Raw genomic sequence first — 25,275 nt, 5'->3', positions numbered from 1 at the left:
ATGAAAGCCATTGCCCAGAACCTGGACTGCATCCATTCTCAGCAAACTGAAACATCTCTACAGTTAGCAGCAAAGGCAAGTCCAGACCCTGGTAAAAAAAAGACAAATTTTGGTTAAAGTCCAGCGTGAGATAGAATTGGGATGGGGTGCATACCCGGTAACAAGCATCAAAATGCTACCTCACAGGACATCACTTGATTTACCGTAGTATAATTCTTATATCTTGGAGCAGAGCAATCAGCAAAGGGCGCAGTTCTTAAAGGACTATCTCCGTGGCAACTGAATATATATATAATGGAGGATTTAGAAACTGTAGGAGAGAGGGTCAATGAGGTTCTTGTCAAGAAGAGTGTCCTGCGTTCCAGGGAAGCTATAAGAACAGCTTCAAAGGCGAAGGCTGTAGACATCTCCCCTTGCACTGACAATCTCCACACAATTGAACAACAGGGAAAGAAATGTTGCATGTTCATGAGATATGTCAGCGTGACACTCCCATCGCTGTTTATACCTAGAGCAAAGAGATCCTATGTGAAGGCGTATACTTTGTGAAGGCTTGAGTTCTTTGTTTAAACAATGTGCCACTCATTGGGAAATACAGAGCTGTTGTGGCCAGTACCGTAGGAATTAGAATAGGGGTTTATTTATTCAAGTAACATAATAGTGCAGGTGGATCTGTGAATCTTTATTTATTATCTAAGCTCATTACCAATCCTACTATTGTTACACTATGGTAATGATAACATTTGGAGGAAGCAAAAGAGCAATTGCTTTGTGATGGGGATGATGGCTTTACAGTGGGAGTCCTTAGACAAAGTATCTATCTATTAAGATGTCTCTGATAGCCCCACTTTGAAGGCAAGACAGTGGATGATGAGTGTGACCCCAGTACCTGTCTCCTCCCTCGTACTCCTTCTGCTCTGCCTCTTGACTCTCAGATTCGGCCTGTTGGTCTTCCTCAAGCATTGAGTGCCGTGTATGGCTGCAAGGCTGCGCAGCTCTCAGCACAGAACATCTGCTTGCAGAACATCTGCTTGCAATGCACTGAAAGGTGTCCTCACTTTGATGCAGACAAAGGGCAACAAAATCACACCTCGGGAAGATTAGTTAATGGTGCACTATTTTCCTTGTACTTATGTGGTGCTTGGATCTGTGTTCAGCCGCTGTGCTTGAAGAATGTGCAGTCACAAAGGTCTTCCCTCCCACGATGCACCCCTCCAGTCAGTACTGATTAATGAAACTATCTGGCTGCACAGTCTCTCTGAGGAAGAAGTAGTCACTTCCTGAAAATGTGCCAGTACCCGTGAGGATATTCTTCCCATGATCCATAATAAGCTGCACAATGAGAGAGTAGAAACAGTTGATGAGTGGGTCTGGGTTATTAAAAGGAACCCTTATGCATGCTGTTAGTGAGTGCTGTCATTCGTGGGAAGCCAGCAAAACTGGCAACCCCCAGTGCTTGAGATGCCACCTGTTCCTTGCTGAAACCAGAGCAGATGAAATCATTTCCTCATGAGTACAGTGACCGGGTAACCTCTCTGATGTAATGCTGAAGTACAGATTGGGAAACAGGACAGAGATCTGTTGCTACTACTGGGAAAGATCTTGTAGTGAGGAAGTTGTAGTCAATTTCTGATCTTGACCTCTACAGAGAGTAGTCTAGGATTAAGAAATTCACAAATCACAGAGAGAACCAGAACTTGTGATATTGTTGATCAGGAGTCCAGGCCGGGTGGCCTGTCCCTGAAGACTCTCTAACAGCCAGCTCTGTGCAGGTGATCACATCTTTGTCAGCTGCCCTGAACTCGCCAAGGCACTGTAAGTATCTCGTCATGACATGAGGACACCTCCAGGCATGCCCATGAGGTGGCTGATAGAATACTTCATCGTACGAGTACCTCGGCCGGGTTAGTTTAAGCATAAACTGTGGATTATAGTAACACACACAAAATGCTGGAGGAACTCAGCAGGTCAGGGAGCAACTATGGAGAGAAATAAAGAGTTGACATTTCAAACCAAGACTCTTCATCAGGACTGGAAAGAAAGGGGGAAGAAGCCAAAATAAGAAGGAAAGGGGGAAGGGGAAGTACAAGATGGAAGGTGATAGGTGAAGCAGGGTTGGGGTTGAGGTAGGTGGTAAAAGAGCTGATGAAGAAGAAATCTGATTAGAGAGGAGTCTGGACCATAGGAGGAAGGGTAGGAGGAGGGGCACGAGAGTCAGGTGATAGAAGAGAAGGGGTAAGAGGAGAGCCAGACCAGCATCTGCACAACTTCTTGCATAATGGATTATAAAATATGTTTCTTGAGAAGCTTCAGCTGAGCACTGAAACTGTCCAGCCAGGTCTCCCAACTTTAACAAGGTGACATTAGTGACAAAACAATTAACCAGTGAGATGCACGTGTAGATTTACGGAAGCATTTCCACCACAGCCTTGGTGTGGTGTTTCGAGTTCCAATTTGTGTGCAGGAGGAAACAAGTTTGATATCGGACTAGAAGGGCCGAGATGGCCTGTTTCCATGCTGTAATTGTTATATGGTTATATGAATGATGATGTCATTTGATGCACAGTTCACATAGGCAATAGCTCAGGCATGTTAATGAGGAATCTACACATTCCTGGTTCAATTTCACAATGAAAAAGGATCACTCAAATGACTGATTCCGTATAAATTTGAATTTGTGCTAATATTCACTTAGTTAGGTAATGAAGCTGCAGTTCTTTTCTCTTGAACATGAAGAGTTTGGGTGTACCTTTTACACTTTGTTCCATGTGTGAGGACTACTAAGGAAAGATCAGAACTACTTTGCACGGAGATAAGTTCAAACCATTAACGTAACATTCCTACGTCAGAAATGAACTTTTATATTCCATTCTTCTGGTCCTTAGTAAAAGTGCCCCAAGTTTTCTGGGCAGAGAGATCACCATGCAGAGTTTTATGTCATCGTTACCACCTCACCTTGCAATGTGGACTGGTTAAAATCAGCACTGGGTTTCACTGTAAAATGAGAGACAGGGTGAGTAATGAAACCTGGTTTAAGCTACAGAAAAGTGACTGGTAAATATTCATTGGACATAAGAGGAGAATGGTGCTGGTCTACATTGCAAAGAAAGGAAATGAAAATTTCCAAATGTTGAGAGCAAAGCTGACTTAGTGCAACCATGCAATTGTACTTTGAAAGCTGAGCTGGATGGGACATCATCGTTCAGAGTGGGAAAGATAAAGCTGTAAAAGAGGTGAAAGGATAAGATCACCTTACTATTTGAACAAAAACTCTTGAGAGAATTCCTGCTGCTGCCAACCTTCTCAGCTTCCTCATCCTACTTGGTGATCCCTTGGGAATAATACTGGGAAGCTGAGAACAATACATCCCTTTGGCATCTCATTACCTTCACAGAGAGCTCCAAGGATATATTGGAAAAGCCTTGGTGATGTGAAGATTGTAACGGAGGTAAGGAGAGAGACCCATCTCCATGGCCAGCAAGTTGTCCAGTAGAGTTATGTGAGAACATGAGGGAACTTGCTTCAAGCAGAGGAGGGTTAAATAGCAAATTTTCATGTGTTATGCGGCTGGGCTGATGGATTCGCCAGATTTTTTCCATTTAAACAAAATTTTCAAAATTTATTCAAAAAAAATTATATACAATAAACCATTCCATGACTTTCAATCCTTTACAACTGTTTCCATTGCTGTCTTTACATTTTCACACTTTTCGCCACCCACATGGCACTCTGTTATTCCATATTTACATACACTTGTTTAGGGGTATACACCCCGCCCCCCCAACCCCTCAACTCCCGCGGGAAAAGAACCCTAGACTGTGGTCCTTCCCCACCGGGTGACTGAAAACAGCACTTCTTCTTCAATGTGTTAACTGGAGCTGGGAGTTACATTGCCCTGGATCCCATTCATGGTGCTCCATTCTCATATCTGCTCGATACCAGGCATGAGTACAAATTGATCCTTCTGGAAATGAGGGAAATACTTCAAACATGAATTTCAAAAGCATAATCTTCAATGTCATCAGCAAACTTTTCACCTGAAAATATTTGCTGCAAATGCAGTTCTCAAAGTGAAAATATTGTTTCCACTGGGACTCCTCCTTATCATCCAGCTGTCAGACTTGCTGCAGGCATTTGTCCAAATACTTGTCAGACTCGTTCTGGAACTTAGTGCTTCATGAGACCTCTGAATGTCCTTGTCAAGCGACAAGATCAATTTTCCCAAAGCTGTTACAGTATCACTAGTTGCCCTAAGTGCCAATTGCCTGAGTTGTCACTCAGAAACACTGTAGTGCTGATGTGTAGTGACACTGGTACATTGGTTAGCTCTCTCTAAACAGCATAAACAGCAACTTAAGTTAGGAATTTCTGATAATCTGCATGTCTGAGCTTCTGGCAATCCTAGAGGACATTGTTGGCTGCTCATACAGTGAGGCAGTATGGGAAGAGCTCAAGAACAAGGCTCACTATAGGCTCTCCCAATAGCCAGTTGGAATTAGAGGCATAACTATGTAGGCAGATTAGAGAAGGATGTAAAAGCAGCTGGGTAGTTGTAGTGAGTGGCTTCAATTTCCACAAATACTGGAACCTCCTTAATGTCAGAGGCTTAGATAGACTGAAATTTTTTGAGATGCATTCTGGAGGGTTTCTTGATAAAGTATATAGATAGTCTAACAAGAGAAGGGACCATGTTAGACCTTATATTGGGAACTGAGCTTGGCCAAGTGGCTGCCGTTTCAGTGGGAGAGCATTCTGGGAACAGTTGATCAGAAGTCCATAAGTTTTCAGAGTGTTATGGTTAGATATTAGATTGGACCTCAGGGGAAAGTGCTAAAAACAGCTGGAGCCTGAGAGAATAGAGAGAGTCACTGTTGTTGGATAAGACCACAGCTGGCAGATCGAGTATTAGAGTTATACAGTGCAGGTCCTTTGGCCTATCCAATCTATGTCAACAAAAAGCTCCCATTTGCCAGTGGTTGGCCCAGAACCTTCTAAACCTGACCAATCCATGTACGTGTCTAACCGTCTTTGAAAATCTGTTTATTATACCTGCATGAATATGGGAGTTGTTTAAAGACCAGATAGTCAGAATTCAGAACCAACATGTTCCTGTGAAAAGAAAGACAAGGATTGGGAATCTTGGATGATGAAAGATAGTAACTGGACAGGACCTTTGAGAAATATAAAACAAACTGTAGATAATTTAAACAGGGAATTAAAAGGGACAAGGAAATATCTTTGGTGAATAGGATTAAAGAGAATCCATGGGCCTTTCATGCACAAATTAAAAACAAAAGAGTAACAAAGGAGAGAGGGGGACCACCCAAGGACAAAGTGGGGAATTTATGCCTGGAACCAGAGGATGTGGGTAGGGTACTAAATGAGAGCTTTGCATTGGTATCAAACAAAGAGAAAGATGATGAAGAGTCAAGAGATCATTATGAAGTATGCTATGATCTAGGTGAAGTTGATATCAAGATGAAGGAGGAGCTAAATATACAAGCGGCACAGATTGTGTAGATAGTTAGTGTCTTTTTCCCCCAGGGTGGAAATGTAAAACACAGGTTTAAGGTGAGAGTGCAAAAGTTTACAGGAGATTTATGAGGAATGGTTTCCTACACAGAGAGTGGTAGGTGCCTGGGATTTGCTGCTACAGGAAGTGGTGGAAGAAGACATGATAGAGACATTTAAAAGCCACTCAGACAGACTGTGGTAAACCATGTATATAGGTTGTAACTGGGTTATCTGTCTGGACATGCCTGGACACACCCCTCTGCTGACTGCTCCTGTGGCTCCTCCCACAGACCCCTGTATAAAGGTGATTGTGTCACTGCTCCTCCCACAGTCCAGTCCAGGACAGACATACAGCATGGACGCGGATCCGTTTTACTGTTAATAAAAGCCTTTCAGTATTTACTCGACTTCCAGTCTTTTGGAGTAATTGATAGTACATCACAGACACATAAACAGGCTGGGAATTGAAGGATATTCAGTAGGCCTCATGCATGCTGGTCTTCAGTTTAAGCGGGAATCTTGGTTTGCACAGAAATTACGGACTGAAGGGCATGCTCCTGGTCTGTGTTCTATGATATCTTTCCAAATCTTAGTTTATTTAAAGCTCTTCTACCTTTAGGATTAGGATTATCTAGCCCTAGCCCTAACTCACACAATCTTTTTCACTCATGATTCCTTATGTTCAGTGACCAACATTGACTTCCATCCAGCAACATCACAGCTTTACAATTTTTATCCTTGCTTCCTAACACCTCCATGGTTTCTCCTTTCCTTATCTTGGTTGCCTCCTTTAATTCTTCATTCTTCTTACAGATATGAATTTCTCTTTGCCATCCCTAAGTCCCAAGTGCTTCTAAGCCACCTCTTTACCTTTCTCCACTATAAGGTACTCCAGAACCTGGGGCATTTTACTACATCAAATCTGCCATATAAATGTAGGCTGATGTTGTAAACCATGTATTACATGACAGAGTCAACGTTAATGTATGTTTAAGGAGGCAGGAGGAAAAAGGGTCGTTGGGAAAAAGAAATGAAAATTCAGAAGTTCAAGGTTGCAGAGATCGCAATAAACAGTACATCCCACCAAAGGTGCAAAAGAATGAAGCAAAGTCAACCACAGGCATTTTGCACAATTCACCACACGACTCTTCCACAAGTATCTTGCCCACAGACACTAGGTCAGTTTACGGTATTATCTGACCTTTGGTCCTGCTAAATTATATTCAGTGGCCACCTCTCTCTGTGGAAACTATCTGAAACTGAAGGACACTGTGAAAGCCAAGTCATTTAGTATATTTAAAGCATAGGTTGATAGGTAGTTAATTTGTAAGGGCATCAAAGATTATGGGAAAAAGGCAGGAGAATGAGATTGAGAGGGAAAATAAATCAGCTATGATTGAGTGGCGGAACAGACCCGATATTTCTATGTCATATCGTTTTATGGTCCTCTCAATCGTCATGGCATTTCTGAGATGTGTGTATGCCATCACCAGTTCCAACTCATTGTCCAGATTCCCATCTGCTTCAGTTCGCCTGCTGCTGGAGCTCTCGTCAATGTGTTTGTAACCTCTGGTTATGATGATTCCAAGCAATTATAACTAAACTTCCCCATTCTACCCTCCTTAAGCTTGAGGTAATCCAGAACTGGTGTCTGCTGCTCACTAGCATTGCATTTGCTAACCCAGCTAAGAAGAGTCTTGTTTAATGCATATTTTTGGAATTAAACCTGCTTCACACCCCTGCCTATCTCTTATAACTTCTTTCACTCCCATATAGAGATCTCTGCTCCTCAGATCCAAAAATTAGCCTCTCTACCAGTGACATATTTTTATCTCTTATCTCCACACAAAATCTTTTTAGTTCCCATTTACTCTTCACTCCTTTAGAAGCTTTGAGAAACAACAGTCTGCTGAAAATCAAAGGCCAGATGTCTGGAAGTCTGCAAATCTGGGCCCAGGGATAACCCCCACAAGGCTGGTGAGCACTGGTGTGGAGGCCAGTGCGAGTCTGGAGTTTGAAGCTTGGAGATCAATGACCTGTGATCAGCGAGAACTGGGGCCGATACCGTAGGTTGAAGCCAAGAAAGGGCATTGACAAAAACTGACGAGTCCAGACGCTGAGGCATGAGTCAGCAAGTCAAAGTCAGCATCTCAAGAAGTTGGAGTTCCAACGTCTGTGGGTCTGCGACTATGAGTCGAGGCCCAATATCTGTGAATTTGAGAGTCCAGGACAAAGGACTTCGGAGGTAGCCTATCCTGGGTTTGGAGACCCAGGAGGAAGGGACTTGTTTGAGGTCATGTTGCAACTCTACAAATCTCTGGTGAGACCGCACTTAGAGTATTGTGTTCAATTCTGGTCACCTCGTTATAGGAAGGCTGTGGAAGCTATGGAGAGGGTGCAGAGGAGATTTACCAGGATGTTGCCTGATTTGGAGAACAAGTCATATGAAGCAAGGCTAGCAGAGCAGGGACTTTTCTCTTTGGAGCGTAGAAGAATGAGAGGGGACGTGATAGAGGTCTGCAAGATTATGAGAGGCATAGATAGGGTGGATAGTCAGTACCTGTTTCCCAGGGCACCAATAGCAAACACCAGAGGGCATATGTACAATATTAAGGGAGGGAAGTTTAGGGGAGACATCAGGGGCAAGTTTGTTACACAGAGGGTTGTGAGTGCCTGGAATGACTTGCCAGGGATGGTGGTGGAGGCTAAAACATTAGGGGTATTTAAGAACCTCTTGGACAGGCACATGGATGAAAGAGAAATGGAGGGTTATGGGGTAGTGTGGGTTTAGTACTTTTTTAAGGATTATATGGGTCGGCACAACATGGAGGGCTGAAGGGCCTGTACTGTGCTGTAGTGTTCTATGGTTCTATGGTTTATCTTTTGTTGTTTTGTTTTGTAGCTATTGTTGTGTAGTTGTTGTTATTTGTGTTGTTCTGCTGAACATTGTGGGCATGCTCTGTAGCACTGGAATATGTTGTGACACATGCAGTCTGCCCCCAACACATCCTTAGGCTGTGCTGGTTGTTAACACAAAAGACGCATTTCACTGTCTGTTAACACAAAGTACACTGCAGATGCTGTGGTCAAAGGAACATGTACAACAAACTGGAGGAACTCAGCAGGTCGGGCAGCATCTGTGGAAACGAGCAGTCACTGTATGTTTCTTTGTACGTGTGATAGGTAAGTGAATCCGAAACTGAAAAGACTGGAGGAACTCTGGGTTGAGCAGTATCTGTGGGGGAAAGAAATTGTCAGCATTTTGGGTTGGCAACCATTATTGGGACTAAGATTAGAGGAGGAGGGGTGAAGCAGGGTCCAGTAGGTGATAGCTGGACTGAGGAAGGGGGAAGAATAATGAGGCTGATGAAGCCAGCTAGGTGAAGGCTGGGGGTCATTGTCAAATTTTATTTAATCAAGTTCTTATGTAGGAGTTAAGGATGCATTGTTACTTCACTGATAAAGGGTCTCAGCCTGAAGAAATTGACTTTCTATCCCCCTCCATAGATGCTGCCTGACTCGCTGATTTCCTGCAGCACTTTGTGTGTGTTGCTCCAAATTTCTGAAGAATCTTTTGTGTTGAATTTTTTTTTTGATGTCTTGTTTGCATTGCATAGTAGAATCAGAATCAAGTTTAATATCACTGGCATATGTCATGAAATTTGTTGCTTTGTGGCAGCAGCACATTGCAACACAAAAAAATAAAAACTATAAATTACAATATGAAGTATACATTAAAAATTAAATTAAATTAATAATAGAGGGGGAAAATACAAACATAGTGTTCTTGAGTTCATTGTCTGATGACAGGGGAGAAGAGGAAGTTCATAAATTGTTCAGTGTGTGTGTTCAGGCTCCCATACATCCTCCTTGATGGCAGCAATGGGAAGAGGACAGAGGACATGTTCTGGGTGATGGGGTCCTTAATGATCAATGCTGCCTTATTGAGGCATTGCCTTTTGAAGGCGTCCTGGATACTGGGGAGGTGAGTGTCCATGATGGAGCTGGCAGAGTTTACAACTTCCTGCAGCTCTTTCCGATCTTGTGTAGTGGCCCCTCCATACCAGACGGTGATGCAGCCAGTTAGAATGCTCTCCACAGTACATCTGTAGAAATTTGCAAGAGTTGTAGGTGACATATTAATTCTCCCCAAATCCATCAGCAAATTTACAGACGGAGTTTGAGCTGTGTATAGCCATAAATCATGGGAGTATAGAGAGTAGAGCAGTCGACTAAGCACGCGTCCTGAAGGTGCACCAGCGTTGATTGTCAGCGATGTTATTTCTGATCTACACAGAGTGTGGGCTCCCAGTGAAGGAGTCAAGCATCCACTTGCAGAGGCAGGTACTGAGGCCCAGGTTTTGGAGCTTGTTGATTAGTACTGAGGGTATGATTTTGTTGCACACTGAGCTGTAATCAATAAACAGCAGGCTGATGTAGACATTGCTATTGTCTAGGGGATCCAACGCCAAGTGGAGAGCCAGTGAGATTGCACCCGCTGTGGAACTATTTTCTTCTTCTTGAGCCCTTAGCTCCCAGTGGAGCATCGGCCACTGATGACCTCCCATCTCCATTGTCCAAAGTTGATAGTATGGTTGGAGCTCATCAATGTTTCTGTAATCCATTGTATCCACTGTACAGGAGATTGGCCTATACAGCTTCATCAGAGCCCTGTTAGCCAAACTCACCCATTTCCCCTCTCACAACAGGGACATAGGTTTCAACTTTGAGAGGCATTGACTTACTGAGTCGATAGGCAAAATGCAGTAGGTCCAGGCCCTTGCTAAGGCAGGAATAGATTCTAGCTATGACCTCTCCAACCTCTCAAAGTATTTCATCACAGTAGATGTGAGTGCCACTGGGCAATAGTCACTGAGGCAGCTCACCCTGCTCTTCTTGGGCACTGGTATGATTGTAGCCCTTTTAAAGCAGGTGGGAGCCTCTGCAGCAGTGAGAGATGAGTTTAATCATAGTAATGGTAGTTGTTACCTTTCTCACTAATGCCTGGAGCACTTTGCATTGTCATCCTGTTTCATGAAAATATTTTTGATTGTCAGTAATGTACAAGTTATGATTGTTTTAAAGGGAAAATACAGTGAGTAGCAATGGCCTTCTAAAAAAATGTAAAACAAAAATGTGATAGTGAGATGTAGCACTGTAAAATAGTTGCTTTGCTAAGAGCAGGCAAAATAATGATAGTTCTTTGACGATAGTATTTCCTTTCTGAAACTTAGTAAGGATATCACAAACAAATTGTTCAGACTTAAGAGAGCTGTTGGTTAAATGAAATGAAGTAGAAGGTGGCAGTGACCTTGTGAAGCTAGTTGTGGAGAACAATCAGAGGAGATCCTCATGCAGAATCTCTCCATGAATCATGTGCCAAGACTTCACTGAAGAGTCACATATGGAAGGTTTCAAAAAACACTAAAAGCCTCCTTAAGAAAGCAATGGGCTGTGGTGAACTAGATATACCTGTCTGACTGCTCCTGTGGCTCCTCCCACAGACCCTGCTGACTGCCCCTGTGGCTCCTCCCACAGACCCCTGTATAAAGGCGACTGTGGCCTGCTGCTCTCCCTCATTTTCCCAGGATGTAGTGTTGTTCTTCAGTCAATAAAAGCCGATATCTCACTACCTAAGTCTCAGCATGAGTTATTGATGGTGCATCAATTTTATTGACTGAAAGTTACAACATGGAAACCGCTTTACGCCCAGAACACCTGGACTTGGACCCCCAAGACCCTGGAGCAGCTCTTGCCTTTGAACACTGGCTGGTGTGCTTCCAATCGTACTTAGAGGAGGTTCGTGCCACCGACTCGGCTGTTCGGCTCAAACTTCTCCTCTCGAGGGTCGCCCCAAAAGTTTATTCGTTCATCAGGGACATATCCACCTACGAGGAGGCGCTTGCCGCCCTCAAAAGACAGTACCTGCGGCCAGTAAATCCTGTTTATGCACAGCACCACTTGGCAACATGAAAACAGCGGCCTATGGAGTCGACTGCTGAATTTCTCCGAGAACTACAGGCACTCGCGCGGACTTGTGACTGCCAAGCGCTCACAGCGGAACAGCATACGGAACTCTTGGTCCGAGACGCTTTTGTGACTGGGGTCCGGTCAGTGTGTATACGCCAGCGGCTGCTGGAAAAAGCTGATCTTACCTTACGCTCCGCGATAGAGACGGCCGATACGATAGAGGCTGCGCAGCTGTACGCCGAAGAGGTCCAGCCGCGCGATTCCCCGGTTCCGAGCGAATTCGCCAATGCCGCTGCCAGTCGCGGTATCTCAAACCCCACGAATTCGCCAGGTATAAAACTCTGTTACTTTTGTGGGCTTCTGAAACATCCCAGAAACAGCTGCCCGGCACGCGAAGCGACTTGTTCCAGCTGTGGGAAGAAGGGCCATTTCGCCAAAGTATGTAAGTCTAAACCACGCCCGGGGTCGAGCAGCGCTGCGTCTGAGACCTGGGGGCCGCCATTTTGCATGACTGGATGTGGACAACCATCTTTGCCGGCGTCATCAGGCCCCGCCCCCGACTCGCCATCTTGCATGCCCGGATGTGAGCGGCCAACTTTGCCGGCGTCACCAGGCCCCGCCCTCGACACGCCCCGTTCAACGCTGGCTTCCGTGACCCTCGACCAAAGCGCCCCACACCAGCTCGCAAGGTCGATGATGGACATCCTGGTGGAGGGGCACAGGACTAGCTGCCTGTTTGACACGGGCAGCACTGAGAGTTTTATTGACCCGGCCACAGTGAAACGCTGTGGACTCGTGACACGGCCGGTACGTCAGAAGATCACCTTGGCTTCAGGGTCGCATTCCACAGACATCCGGGTGGGTTGTGTAGCGACGTTGGTGGTGCAGGGCACAGAATATCGGAACTTTGCGTTCCTGGTCATGCCTCGACTGTGCGCACCTGTGCTATTGGGGCTGGACTTCCAGAGCCACCTCGAAAGTGTGACTATGGCATATGACGGGCCCCTCCCACCACTCACTGTCAGGAATCCTCAGTTTGGTGGGACTTCGCCATATACTCCGTTACCACACGCACATACACCCCGAACCCCACATCCTGCCCAGCACCATGCCGATAGCACTAGTGCTGCTGACACTATTTGCAACCTCTCCACCCTCAAGATCCCTCCCCCATCGCTGTTCACCAACCTGACCCCCGACTGTAAACCTGTGGCAACTAAAAGTAGGAGGTACAGTGTGGGGGACAGGGCCTTTATTCATTCAGAGGTGCAGCGGCTGCTCAGGGAGGGGATCATTGAGCCAAGCACAAGCCCATGGCGGTCCCAGGTGGTCGTTGTTCGGACTGGGCAGAAAAATAGGATGGTTGTGGACTACAGCCAGACCATCAATAGATTCACGCAGCTTGACGCGTACCCCCTACCCCGCATCGCGGATATGGTCAACCAGATAGCTCAGTACAAGGTGTACTCGACAATTGATCTGAAATCCGCTTATCACCAGCTCCCCATCCGCCCAGAGGACCGCCCCTACACCGCCTTCGAGGCGGGTGGCAGGCTCTATCACTTTCTGCGCGTCCCATTTGGTGTCACAAATGGGGTCTCAGTCTTCCAGAGGGAGATGGACTGGATGGTGGACCAGTACAAACTGACGGCCACATTTCCCTATCTAGATAACATCACCATCTGTGGTCGCGACTGGTCGGATCATGACGCCAACCTCCAATGCTTTTTCCAAGTGGCCGATGCTTTGAACCTCACTTATAACAAGGACAAGTGTGTGTTCAGAACCACACGACTCGCTATCCTTGGGTATGTCGTGGAGAACGGGGTCATTGGCCCAGACCCCGACCGTATGCGCCCCCTGTTAGAACTCCCTCTTCCCACTACTCTCAAGGCCCTCCGGCGGTGCCTGGGTTTTTTTTCCTATTACGCCCAATGGGTTCCCCATTACGCAGACAAGGCCCGCCCCCTGGTCAAGTCCAGCACATTTCCCCTCTCTGCCGAGGCCCACGCGGCCTTCAGCTGCATTAAAGGGGACATTGCCAAAGCGACGATGCATGCGGTAGATGAGACCATTCCCTTCCAAGTAGAGAGTGACGCCTCTGACGTCGCGCTGGCTGCTACCCTCAATCAGGAAGGCAGGCCAGTGGCGTTTTTTTCTCGTACCCTCCAAGGCTCTGAACTTCGGCACTCCACGGTGGAGAAAGAAGCCCAGGCCATAGTGGAAGTTATTCGGCACTGGAGGCACTATCTCGCCGGCAGAAGGTTCACCTTGCTGACCGACCAGCGCTCGGTTGTGTTCATGTTCAGCAACCAACAGCGGGGCAAAATCAAAAATGATAAAATTTTGCGATGGAGAATAGAACTCTCCACCTACACTTACGATATCCTGTACCGGCCTGGCAGGCTCAATGAACCCTCTGATGCCCTATCCCGGGGACCTTGTGCTAGTGCCCAGCTCGACCAGCTGTATGCCCTTCATGCCCAACTTTGCCACCCGGGGGTCACCCGGTTTTATCATTTCATTAAAGCCCAGAACCTGCCGTACTCCCTGGAGGACATCAGGACGATGACCAGGGACTGCCAGATCTGCGCTGAGTGCAAACCGCACTTCTACCGTCCTGACACTGCGCAGCTTGTCAAGGCCACCCGCCCTTTTGAGCGACTGAGTATTGACTTTAAGGGCCCCCTTCCCTCCACCGACCGCAATGTCTACTTTCTCAGTATTATTGACGAGTACTCGCGATTCCCCTTTGCCGTTCCCTGCCCCGACACTACTACCACGTCGGTCATCAAAGTCCTGCGCCAGCTCTTCACTCTGTTCGGATATCCCTGCTATGTCCACAGTGATAGAGGGTCCTCCTTTATGAGTGACGAGTTGCGCCGGTTCCTGCTTGCTAGGGGCATAGCTACTAGTCGCACCACGAGTTACAATCCCCGGGGGAATGGCCAGGTGGAGAGGGAGAATGCCACAGTGTGGAAGGCCATACTTTTAGCCCTTAAGTCAAAAGGGTTGCCGGTCTCCCGATGGCAGGAGGTCCTCCCTGAGGCACTCCACTCTATCCGCACCCTGTTGTGTACGTCCACTAATGCCACCCCTCACGAACGCTTATTCTCTTTTCCCAGGAAGTCTGTCACTGGGACCACCCTGCCAGTTTGGCTGACGTCCCCGGGGCCAGTGCTGCTACGTAAACATGCGAGGAGTAATAAGTACTCCCCGCTGGTCGAGAAGGTTCACCTCCTGCATGCTAATCCCCAGTATGCCTACGTGGTCTTGCCTGATGGGCGGGAGGACACGGTCTCTGTCCGCGACCTGGCGCCCGCCGGAGCAGCAGACCACTACCCCGAGCACTCCACGGTAACTATGCACCCTGTACCCGAGGTGACTCCGCACGCACCGTGCCCCACACAGACTCCGTACGCGTCTGTTCCAGGGACCTCGCTCACACGCGAGGGATCCCTGACACCTCCTGCTGGGACAGAACCAACCCACTCTCCGCCTCCGGAGCAAACACCACCTCCGGCACCTGTGCCGTCATCACCTCCGGCTCCTGTGCAATTGCAGCCGGAGCTACGTAGATCGCAGCGAACGATTCGACCACCTGATAGACTTAACCTGTAAATATGCTTGGGAATTTTTTTTAAACAAAGGGGGGGTGAATGTGGTGAACTAGATATACCTGTCTGACTGCTCCTGTGGCTCCTCCCACAGACCCTGCTGACTGCCCCTGTGGCTCCTCCCACAGACCCCTGTATAAAGGCGACTGTGGCCTGCTGCTCTCCCTCATTTTCCCAGGATGTAGTGTTGTTCTTCAGTCAATAAAAGCCGATATCTCACTACCTAAGTCTCAGCGTGAGTTATTGATGGTGCACTAAAAGCCTCCTTAAGAAAGCAATGGGCAGCAACTTTTTCAGTCAGATTTTAGAAGGCTGGAAAGTCTTCATGGCAAACACAAGAGGGCACAGGTTTAAGGTGCTTGGAAGTAGGTACAGATATATCAGGGTAAGTCTTTTATGCAGAGAGTGGTGAGTGGGTGGAATGGGCTGCTGGTGACAGTGGTGGAGGCAGATATGATAGGATATTTTAAGAGACTCCTGGATAGGTACATGGAGCTTAGAAAAATTGAGGGCTATGGGTAACCCTAGGTAATTTCTAAAGTAAGTACATGTTTGGCACAGCATTGTGGGCTGAAGGGCCTGTGTTGTGCTGTAGGTTTTTTATGTTCCTATGTTTCTAATAGCAATACATAATGCTGAATGAGTTATGGTTAATCAAAAAAGAATGGACTGGTACATTGACAGGAGATAGCAGATAACAATATCTGGAATTGGGTCTGAATGGTAGCAATGAACAATGATAGTTTTGTACTAGAAAGTGACAAATTTATGGATGATAGCAATCATTTTCTGAAAGGCAGCTTAGGCTATAATTGCCTGAGAGAAGTAGTTTCTAGTCATGATGTCTTCTTAAGGAAATTTTGGTAGTTAAAGTGCTCGTGAGAAATAAATAATGATTAATTTGCAAAGCTTTGCACAGGGAGTGACAGCCTTATCATGTTAACAGTGACAAATGATAGTCTTGTGAAGAACAGCAGAAAATCGTAAGGGCTTTTACTATATGAAGGTGAGTAAAGACAAAAAAAAAGAACAGTAGCCTTTTGATAAATAGTTGTAAGAAGCAGGCCCAAAAGGTAAAATGAAAAGCAGGTTTTCGATAACAAATTTAATGATTCAGGTGGTATGGTTGGGGCAGGTTGCATGACTTGATGAAAAGTGAGTATGAGAACATTATCCCAGACCCACCCAAAGCATTCTTCCTGAATTGCTAAAAATTAGATCTTGTGAAGCACATGCATCAATGAAGAAAGGTCATCATGAATGTAACGTGCTGTGAATGTCACATTAGGGCAACAGTATGATAGACAAATAGCTTACACCCAGTGCTTATCCTGCAGTTTGTAGTCATGGTCTCTGAGGTATCGGGCTATACTTTAAGGACCATTATAAGAAAACCTCAGACCCCCATCGTGTTCAACTTCAGTGGAGCTAAGGATAAGAATACCCAGATATATTAGGATTCAGATGATTGAATATATTTCAACAAAGTTTTCTTCCAGCAGGTATTGTTGCTTGCATAAACTGAGATCACACAATCGAAAGTGCTATGTTTTGAGGGAGGAGACTCCAATATGGAAGGTCAGCCATGATGCTGAATCAAAGAACCCATACCATTTAGAGATTCCAAATTGTGATGTAATACGGTGATTTATATTTCTCCTGGGGCCTTTTAGTTCAATTCTGCAAATGCTTGAGCTCATCCTATCCCAGAAATAATAAATTTCCCCTGGCTGGTTCTTGAATATGAGACCTCTTGGAAATATTCTACCTTACAAAAAAATACAATATGGAGGAGGGGGTGGGGCTTCATTTTGTCCATCTAAAATTATCAGCGTTTGCAAACTTTACTACTGGTCAGAGCAGGGCTAGCAAAGAAGAAATTCTAGAGAACAATGGCCAAAAACCTGACAGAGAGAAAAAAAAACTATACCTGTTAACTGGTTTTCACTAACAAGTTCAATGACTGAGGTGTTTCATTGAAACCCATTGGAGAAAAAGAAGTGATTTACTAGAAATTGGGAACAACGAGTATCTGAAGTCATTGGAAGTGAATTCGCTCTCCATAGATTAGAGAGTGATACAAAAGAGATGTTCAGATTATGAAGGTTTAGAGTGGAGTACTTAAGAAGAAAACTTTGAATCGATTGTGGACAGAAAATCAAAGGCACACAGGTAAGGTAATATTGGGAAATTGATAAATAAATTATTAAAGAATCTAGTATGAACTTCACAAAAGGAAAATTTAATAACAACCTTTAAAAGAAAATTGAATAAGTACTTGAAATAAAACAAATGGGAGGATGTAGAGAAAGAGCAAAGTGGGATTAATTGTAGGGCACTTTTAGAGAGCAAAAAATGAAATTAATTGAACGAAGAGCTAGTATAGACATGATGACCTCCTCCTATTGAGCACTATTCCACAATACAGTAACTTCTGTTTGAGATGTTAGTGTTGGGATGGACGGCAGTGTTTGATGGACTCTAAATCATGGTCTCTGGGGCCTGGTGGGCGGTAGAGGGGCCTAAAGGTCAAGGGTTCAACTCTGATTTTCTATTCAATTTATCTGGTAATTTAATGACTGGCGTCAGATCAGAAAGGACCATGCATGACTGATAGGTGCAATGTTCTCCTCAGGAAGAGAAATCTGCCCAAGAGTGAATTTTGCTCTGCACTACGTGGTTGGCTCTAAATGTGCTCAGTAAATGAAAGAATACCAGTGCTGCTATGAACTGATATTTAAAGTACATTGGCCTCAGCTACCACTTTATAATGGCAGCACCACATTAGGTATCCTGTTTTACTGCTGTTGTCCGCTTCTCCCCTAAAACAGAAAGCCTGACTCTGGAATATCCAGCAGGTCCCTATTCCATTTGTGCATCTGTCTTCACTGATGATTGAAGTATCCAACAGCCATTAAAGTAACGTTAATGAGGGTAAAGGAGCAGAAATGTGGACTTGGTCACAAGGAGTTATGAGCCCCTTGCTCTGTGTCTCTATTACCATTAATTTTTCTCTCTCTCGGGGGTGGGTGAAGTAGTGGTGGTGCTGGAGTGAAGAGCTGAGAGAGTGCTGTAGAAACAGTGATTAATTAAAAAGGGCACTATCCCACTCCCTGAATAATTACTGAGCATGCTTAGAAACCATTTAAAGCTCCCTTCTGATGGCAGTCAAACATAACTCCCTGCCCATTTCCTCACTCATTCTAAAGGTCCTTATCACAGGGCTGTTTTGCCAAATATTGGTGTGGCAAAATGTCCATGTGCTCACTAATTTGAATAAAATATGTGGATGAGGTCTGACTCTGGCTGCAGCTACTTTAATCAGTTCACACCCAATTTAAACTAAAAGTTTTAAATCTCCACAAGCTGTAACTTTTGGTTTCATGCCTGAAAATCAGTAATAAACAATGATATTGTGATTTCTTTTAATGATCAGAGCAATATTCCCACCCATAGGAAAGCCCATTATTAGTAAAACTGCAGATTAAATTACTGTACATGAAATTGAACCAATTTCACTGTCCTGAACTTCAAACCACAGGCATTAAAATGATTAAAGGAAAAATCTGAACCAAAAAGTGCAATTGCATGTCACGTTGTACTTATTTGCTCTTCACTGCTAGATATTTGCCAAACAAGTGTTGCTTTCATATCTTGTACAGAAACGGATGCATCATTTTGGCTGGGCCTCACTGTTTCCAGTGCTATAGGAAATTCTTTAATTAAAACTAAACGATAGGGCAAGTGGGTTTGTTGATGATGAGTCTCAAACCACTTGGCAGTAGGTCAATAAAAGCTAATTAAGTCAATTTTGTCTGCCTAAATTGCAGCAATACAATAAATTTATGCACATAACACAAAGTGGTACATGACGAAATATAACAAATCTGAGGCACAATTGGGAAAATCAACTGGCAACCTGGATTACAAGATCAGATATACAGGGCTCTGGTGATAACCAACCTTTCTTAAATTATTTCAATTTTCTGTTTTCTATTTTTCATTTGCATTCTGCACGAATATATATCCTGTGCTGCTTTGAACCTACTTATGCTTCTCATCATGAATATTGTTGGGCAGCTTCCAAAATTGTTTTAGGAAGAATCAGCTTATGACCTTCTCACAGAACTTTATAACTTGGAATGTAAATACAGTGAGATAAGTATATAGAGGTTGATAAAAATGGAAAAAGCTAGTTGACTTGATGTGCTTGTTATATCCAGACGAATAGAAATCTAGGTCTCAAAGTACCTCTTCAAAATGGCAATGATAACCCAGGTCAGGTTTTATTTTGTAACTGCTGACCATTCTCATCCAAAAATGGATAATTGGCTTTTGCTCCACCCATTTGCACTAAGAATTTCCACACACTCCATCCATCTGATTAGTAGACTGGACAGCTATTGCGTCAATAGTTTTTCCAAGATCAACTTCCATGTGAAAAATGAAGTGGTTTCACATGTGATTTCTTGCGAAAAGCACTGAGGTTTTTTTCATACAATAAGGTGAGGGTCTCTAGTCCTGGCAACATGCTCATAAATCATTTTTGCAGTCACAGTTAGATAAGGTAGTGAAGAAGGCTTTTGACACACTGGCCTTCGTAAGTCAAGGCATTAAGTATTAAAGTTAGGAGGTCATGGTGCAGTTGGATAGAACAAAGGTGAGGCTGCGTTTAGAGAATTGTGTTCAGTTTTGGTCACCCTGCTACGGAACAGTTTATTAAACTAGAAAACAAACAGTAAAGATTTATAAGGCTGTTGCCAGCACATGAGCGTCTAAGTTATAGGGAGAGTTTGGACAGGCTAAGACTTTAGTCTTTAGAACATAGCATACTGAGAGTTAATCTTCTAGAGGTGCATGAAATCATGAGTGGCATAGATATATAGAAAAACTAGAAAAACTCAATCTTTTTCCCATGGTTGTGGAACCAAGCACTAGAAGGCATAAAGTTATGGTGAGAGAGGAAAAATTTAACAAGAACTTGAGAAGCAATTTGAGCAACAACAATTGAGGGGCCATTGAGGAGCAAAACAAAAGAGCTACCTATTGACTTCAGGAAGTGGGGTGGTGCACACGCTCCTCTAGACATCAGCTGCACTGAGGCTGAGTTGCAAGAACCTAGGAATGAACATCACCATTAACCTGTCCTGGACACAATGGCCAAGGAAGCTCGTGAGCACTTCTACTTGGGCAGCTCACCCCTCGATCCCCTGCAGTTTGCCTACCTGGAGCACATTGGAGTCGATGATGCTGTGGAACTGAGCCAACTCCCGTTTGGACAAGCAGGGCAGCACTGTGAGGATCATGTTTTTGATTTCTCAAGAGCCTTCAATACCATACAGCCCTCATTGCTGGAGGACAAGCTCTATTCAGTGCAGGTTGGCACTTCCATTGTATCCTGGATAATGGACTACCTGACCAGCAGATCAATTTGGCCGGCTTCAGAGCTGTGTGTCAGACATGGTGATAAGCAGCACTGGGGCCCCACAGGGAACTGTATTGGCTCCCTTCCTATTTACCCTGTATATCTCAGACTTTAGATACAACACTGAGCCATGTCATCTGCGGAAATTCTCTGAAGACTCAGCAAGAGTTAGGTGTATAAAGAGAGGACAGGAGGATGAATACAGGGCTGTGGTGGAGGACTTTGTCAAATGGTATGAGCTGAATCATCTGCAGGAGATGGTGATAGACCTTAGAAAGACCTAGCCTGCACTGCTCCCTGTTACTACTGATGGTGAGGATGTTGTTGTGGTGAGAACCTACAAATACCTGGGGTGCAGCTAGATGACAGACTTGAGTTGGAGCACCAACACAGAGGCTTGTGTACAAAATGGGCCAGAGCTGCCTCTATTTCCTGAGGAGACTGAGGTCCTTTGGAGTTATGCAGGCCCTGTTGTCACCAGTATAATCTTCTAAGCAGTGGTGTGCTGGGGCAATGGCATCAACACGGGTGATGCCAACAGGCTCAATAAACTGGTTAGATAGGTTGCCTCTGTTATAGGAGTCAAACTAGACAAACTGTGGTAGAACAAAGGACCCAATGGCAAATTCTGGCAATTCTGGACAATTTCACACCCTCTACATGCCACCTTGGCTGAATAGATGAGCACTTTTAGTAAAAGACTAAGACAATTGTGTTGATCCAAAGAGCACTATATGAAATCATTCTTACCCTCACCCATTAGGCTCTATAATGAGCCAACCTATAGCAAGGGAGGTGATGACACCCCTCCTGTTAGGCTGTTTGTGGTGACTTATTTTTTTTTATTATTTTCTACTTATCTTCTAATATTTATATCTGTGCACTTGTAATACTACTGTGACACTGTAATTTCCTTGGGGATCTGTGAAGTATCTGTCTATCTATCTACTTCCCCAGGAGGCTAGAGAAATTTGGCCCGTCTCCATTGACCCTCAACAATTTTTAAAGGCGCACCATAGAAAACATTCTAATCAGATGTGTCACAGCTTGGTATAGCTACTGCACTGCCTGTGACCATAAGAAACTGCAGGGAGTTGTTGACACAGTTCAGCCCATCACAGAAACTCATCTCCTCTCCATTTACTCCTCTGCTACACTTCGAGCTGCTTCAGTAAAGCAGCCAACATAATCTAATACCCCATCTACCCCAGACATTCTCTCTGCTGCAAAATCCTGAAAACTTGCACCACCAGGCTCAAGAACAGATTCTATTCCCATTACTATAAGACTATAGAATGGTTCCCTAGTACAATAAAGTGGACCCTTAACCTCAAAGACTACCTTGTTATGACCTTGCACCTTATTGTTCACCTGCACTACACTTTCCCGGTAACTGCAACACTTCAATCTGCGCTCTGTTATTGTCTTACCTTGTTCTACCTCAAAGCGCTGTTGTAATTAATTGATCTGTTTGTCACTGCATCTCAGCACACGTAACAATAATAAGTCACTTTACCAGTTTACCAATTTATACAAAGGATGGTACATATGTGGAATCAGCTGTGAGAGGATGTGGTTGTGACAGGTACAATAACAATATTTTAAAATTTGAAGTGAAATTTTGAGCAGAGTTACAAAATATATATTTAACACAGGAGACGTTTGTCCGTTCTTTGGCTTACTGTGATCATTTTGAATATACTTTAGACTCTCTAGTGTAATATTCCAGGCAAACTGCTTGATTAGTGTCAACGACAGAATGCAGGTTAAGAAACACTGGCTGGCACATGACTGATCAGGATATTGCAGCTGTGCCTTTATAACAAAATATTAAGGCAGTTTTATTAGCATTTGAATTTCTGGACCATGACTGGATAATGTCAAACTACCTATGAACTCCTTAAATCTGCCAAGAAAACAGAGCAAAGTATGTTAATATTATTATTTAACGGCTGTTGGTAAGTGCACAGTAACATGAGCTAGAGAAAGAAATTCAGGCATAATATATACATTCACTTGTTTTGCACAGAATGTCTGCTGGCTTCTGTTCCAGGTTTACAAGGCTGGCGAATCCCACTGGTGCCAGTGTTTTTTCTCTCAACAACAAGAGTTTAACTGGAACCATCTAACACCACCATGGATGAGGAGTCCTTCCCATCCAATGCTAGTCCCAAGCACAGATAAAGGAGGAAGACTGGTTTAGGACAGCAAAGTCTTTTATCACTTCATCTGGATGAACCTGGCGGGATGTGTCCTAGGAGTGACCACAGAGGATCAAAGATAAGAATACTTGTGGAGAGCCAGGAACTGCGACAATGAAGAATCAAGCAAGGAAAGAGGAAGGAAGTGGGACAAACGAGCCTCTCCATTACCATTTTCATTTCTGCATCAGTTTCTGAAAAATGGCACTTTTTAAAACTTTGTTTCAGTTATATGCTAATTACTTTAATTTCATACACAAGAACAATGCACAGCTTGAAAAGAGATTTTTTTTAAAAGTTGGAATAAAGATTCAAAGGTCCAATTTAATGTCGGAGAAATGTATACAATATACATCCTGAAATGCTTTTTTTTGCAAACACCCATGACAACAGAGGAGTGCCCCAAAGAATGAACAACAGTTAAATATAAGAACACAAAGTCCCACCCAACTCTCCTCCCTCCTGCATGTAAGCGACAGCAAGCAACAATCCCCCTCCCCCCACCGGCAAAAAAAAGCATTGGCACCCACCACCGAGCACTCAAGTGTGAGCAAAGCATCAGCAAAGACACAAACTTTCAGTTACCCCAAAGACTTCACGTTTCACCTGGCATTCGACATACCCATAGGCTCTCTTTCCCTAATAAGGGAGAAGGGGGTGTCTCTGTTTTTCCCAGGACTTCTGGATTAAAACTACTAGGAGTACACTTTGCATGTGCATGAATCGATAAATTGTATGAGTTTAGCACTGAAACTGGATTTCAGAACTTCTATTCCAGAAGCAGAGGCTTAATTTTAGATTTCAGTTAACAGAACACTTCTATTGCTCAGGGACTATTTCTGTAAAATTTGGAGCATCAGAATTATATCTCATTATTTTATAATTCATCATATCTGCAAATATTAGCGACTTCAAATATGATGTAAGTAGCAACAACTGATTCACATTTATGAGGTTCCAAATGAATTGGCAGTAGTTTTGTCTCTTACTCAGAAGAGCAGAGATTTTAACATTCAGGGGACATTCCTCCTACAACAACATCATCAAAAGAAAAGGAAAATGTATTGATTATTCATCTCATTGTTGTTTGTAGGTGCTTGCTGTATGCAAAATAACTCCCATTATGCTTACAGAATAACATCAGAGGCAATGAAGTTCAGAGGGAGAAATTGCTCCGGTAGTGACATTTTCCTGGTACCCGAAATCAGAGCTTTCTGGTACGTATGTTAAATGGATCAAAACTTCAGCAGATTTTTTTAGCAGCCTATTTGCAAACTATTATTATTATGCTACCGGACTGGGAATCCAGAGCCATGAGTTCAAATCATATCACAAATTCTAGGTAAGTTAAACAAAATCAAACAGAAGTTATATTGAAACAATGATCGTGATCAAAACTACTGTTTAATTGTTCACTTTAATGCCTTCCTGGATTTAACCACTCTGTCATTGGGGTTATGCCTTTCATTGTCAAGACCTTAAGTTTTTGAATATTGCCTGCTTCACACCCAACACCAGCTATTCATTCGAAGCAAGCATACCATATATTTCATACAATTGAATTTACTAAAGTCGTACTTTGTTTTTGCTAGAGAAGAATGCAAATACCCACAAAATGCAGAGAGAGATTTCAGAGGTCCTACTGCATCCAGAGGTTGAGTCATCTTGATGGAGCAAGTGATAATGACCACAAGGACAGTGGCCAGACTAATCTGAGATCACTGAGGATGAGAGAGGAGAGAGGCCTCAATCACTCAGGGTCAACCATAGATGTTGCATCCTAGCTGTCTAGGTATGCAAGCCTGGACAGTACGATATGGAGAGCAAGCTGTTGCCCATGTAGCAAGCTCTGCTCTCCACGCAACTGTTAAACCCAAAGGAATGGTAGAGACCCGATACAGTTTGGTACCAGCAGTGCCACAGGAGAAATCAGTCAGCATTGAACTCAACGTAGGACAGCCTTAGAGACTCCAGCTCTGGATTTTTCCCTCAGGGATTACTCCCAAAGCCTTCCCCACATGTGGGTATAGCCAAAAGGCCGTGGAGGTTTGAGATCAGAGATTTCTTCTGCTGGATGAGCTGTCAACCATGGCTAATGAGCCCCATATGCCTGAAGTGACTGGTTTAAGGCAATAGTAGCCTGTCTTTGCCCCTTCCCCTGTCAGAAGAAATGGTTTCGCCAGGCTTAGTAGCTAAGCCATACGTGAAGGCCAGGAGCTGGACTTGGTTGTCAGAGGCTATCTGCCATTGGGAGCATTTATTAGGTAGTGGGAGCTTATTCCCATAACCACCCCCAGCTATAACAATCTTAAGGAACCACCGAGGATGACAATATGTCTCTTTCTCTCATTCCCCAATCATTTCTGTTTTATAAGATCGAGATGTCCTGTGTACCTCACCAGTCTTCATGAAGCATACTCTTGTGCATTTCTCATTTCTGATTTTTTTCCAGAAATGCTACATGGCCAAGCACCAATGACAGGTCTGCTCTATTGAGAAGAGGATTACAATGTAGTACTCCCTCGTCGAACTACACATAACTAATAAT

At 44.2% G+C, this 25,275-nt stretch overlaps 1 long non-coding RNA gene across 1 annotated transcript; it reads left to right on the top strand.

The window, feature by feature from the left end:
- Positions 1–1,691: 1,691 nt before the first annotated feature.
- LOC140732796 (uncharacterized) lies at positions 1,692–25,275 on the top strand. The gene is made up of 3 exons (XR_012100138.1): positions 1,692–1,815; positions 23,861–23,944; positions 25,180–25,275. It is a non-coding gene; the product is annotated as an uncharacterized lncRNA (long non-coding RNA).

The sequence above is a fragment of the Hemitrygon akajei genome, chromosome 9 (assembly GCF_048418815.1).
Source record: "Hemitrygon akajei chromosome 9, sHemAka1.3, whole genome shotgun sequence".
NCBI lineage: Eukaryota > Metazoa > Chordata > Chondrichthyes > Myliobatiformes > Dasyatidae > Hemitrygon > Hemitrygon akajei.
The sequence above is the reverse complement of the archived record's forward strand: the minus strand, read 5'-3'. Positions and strand labels throughout refer to the sequence as shown.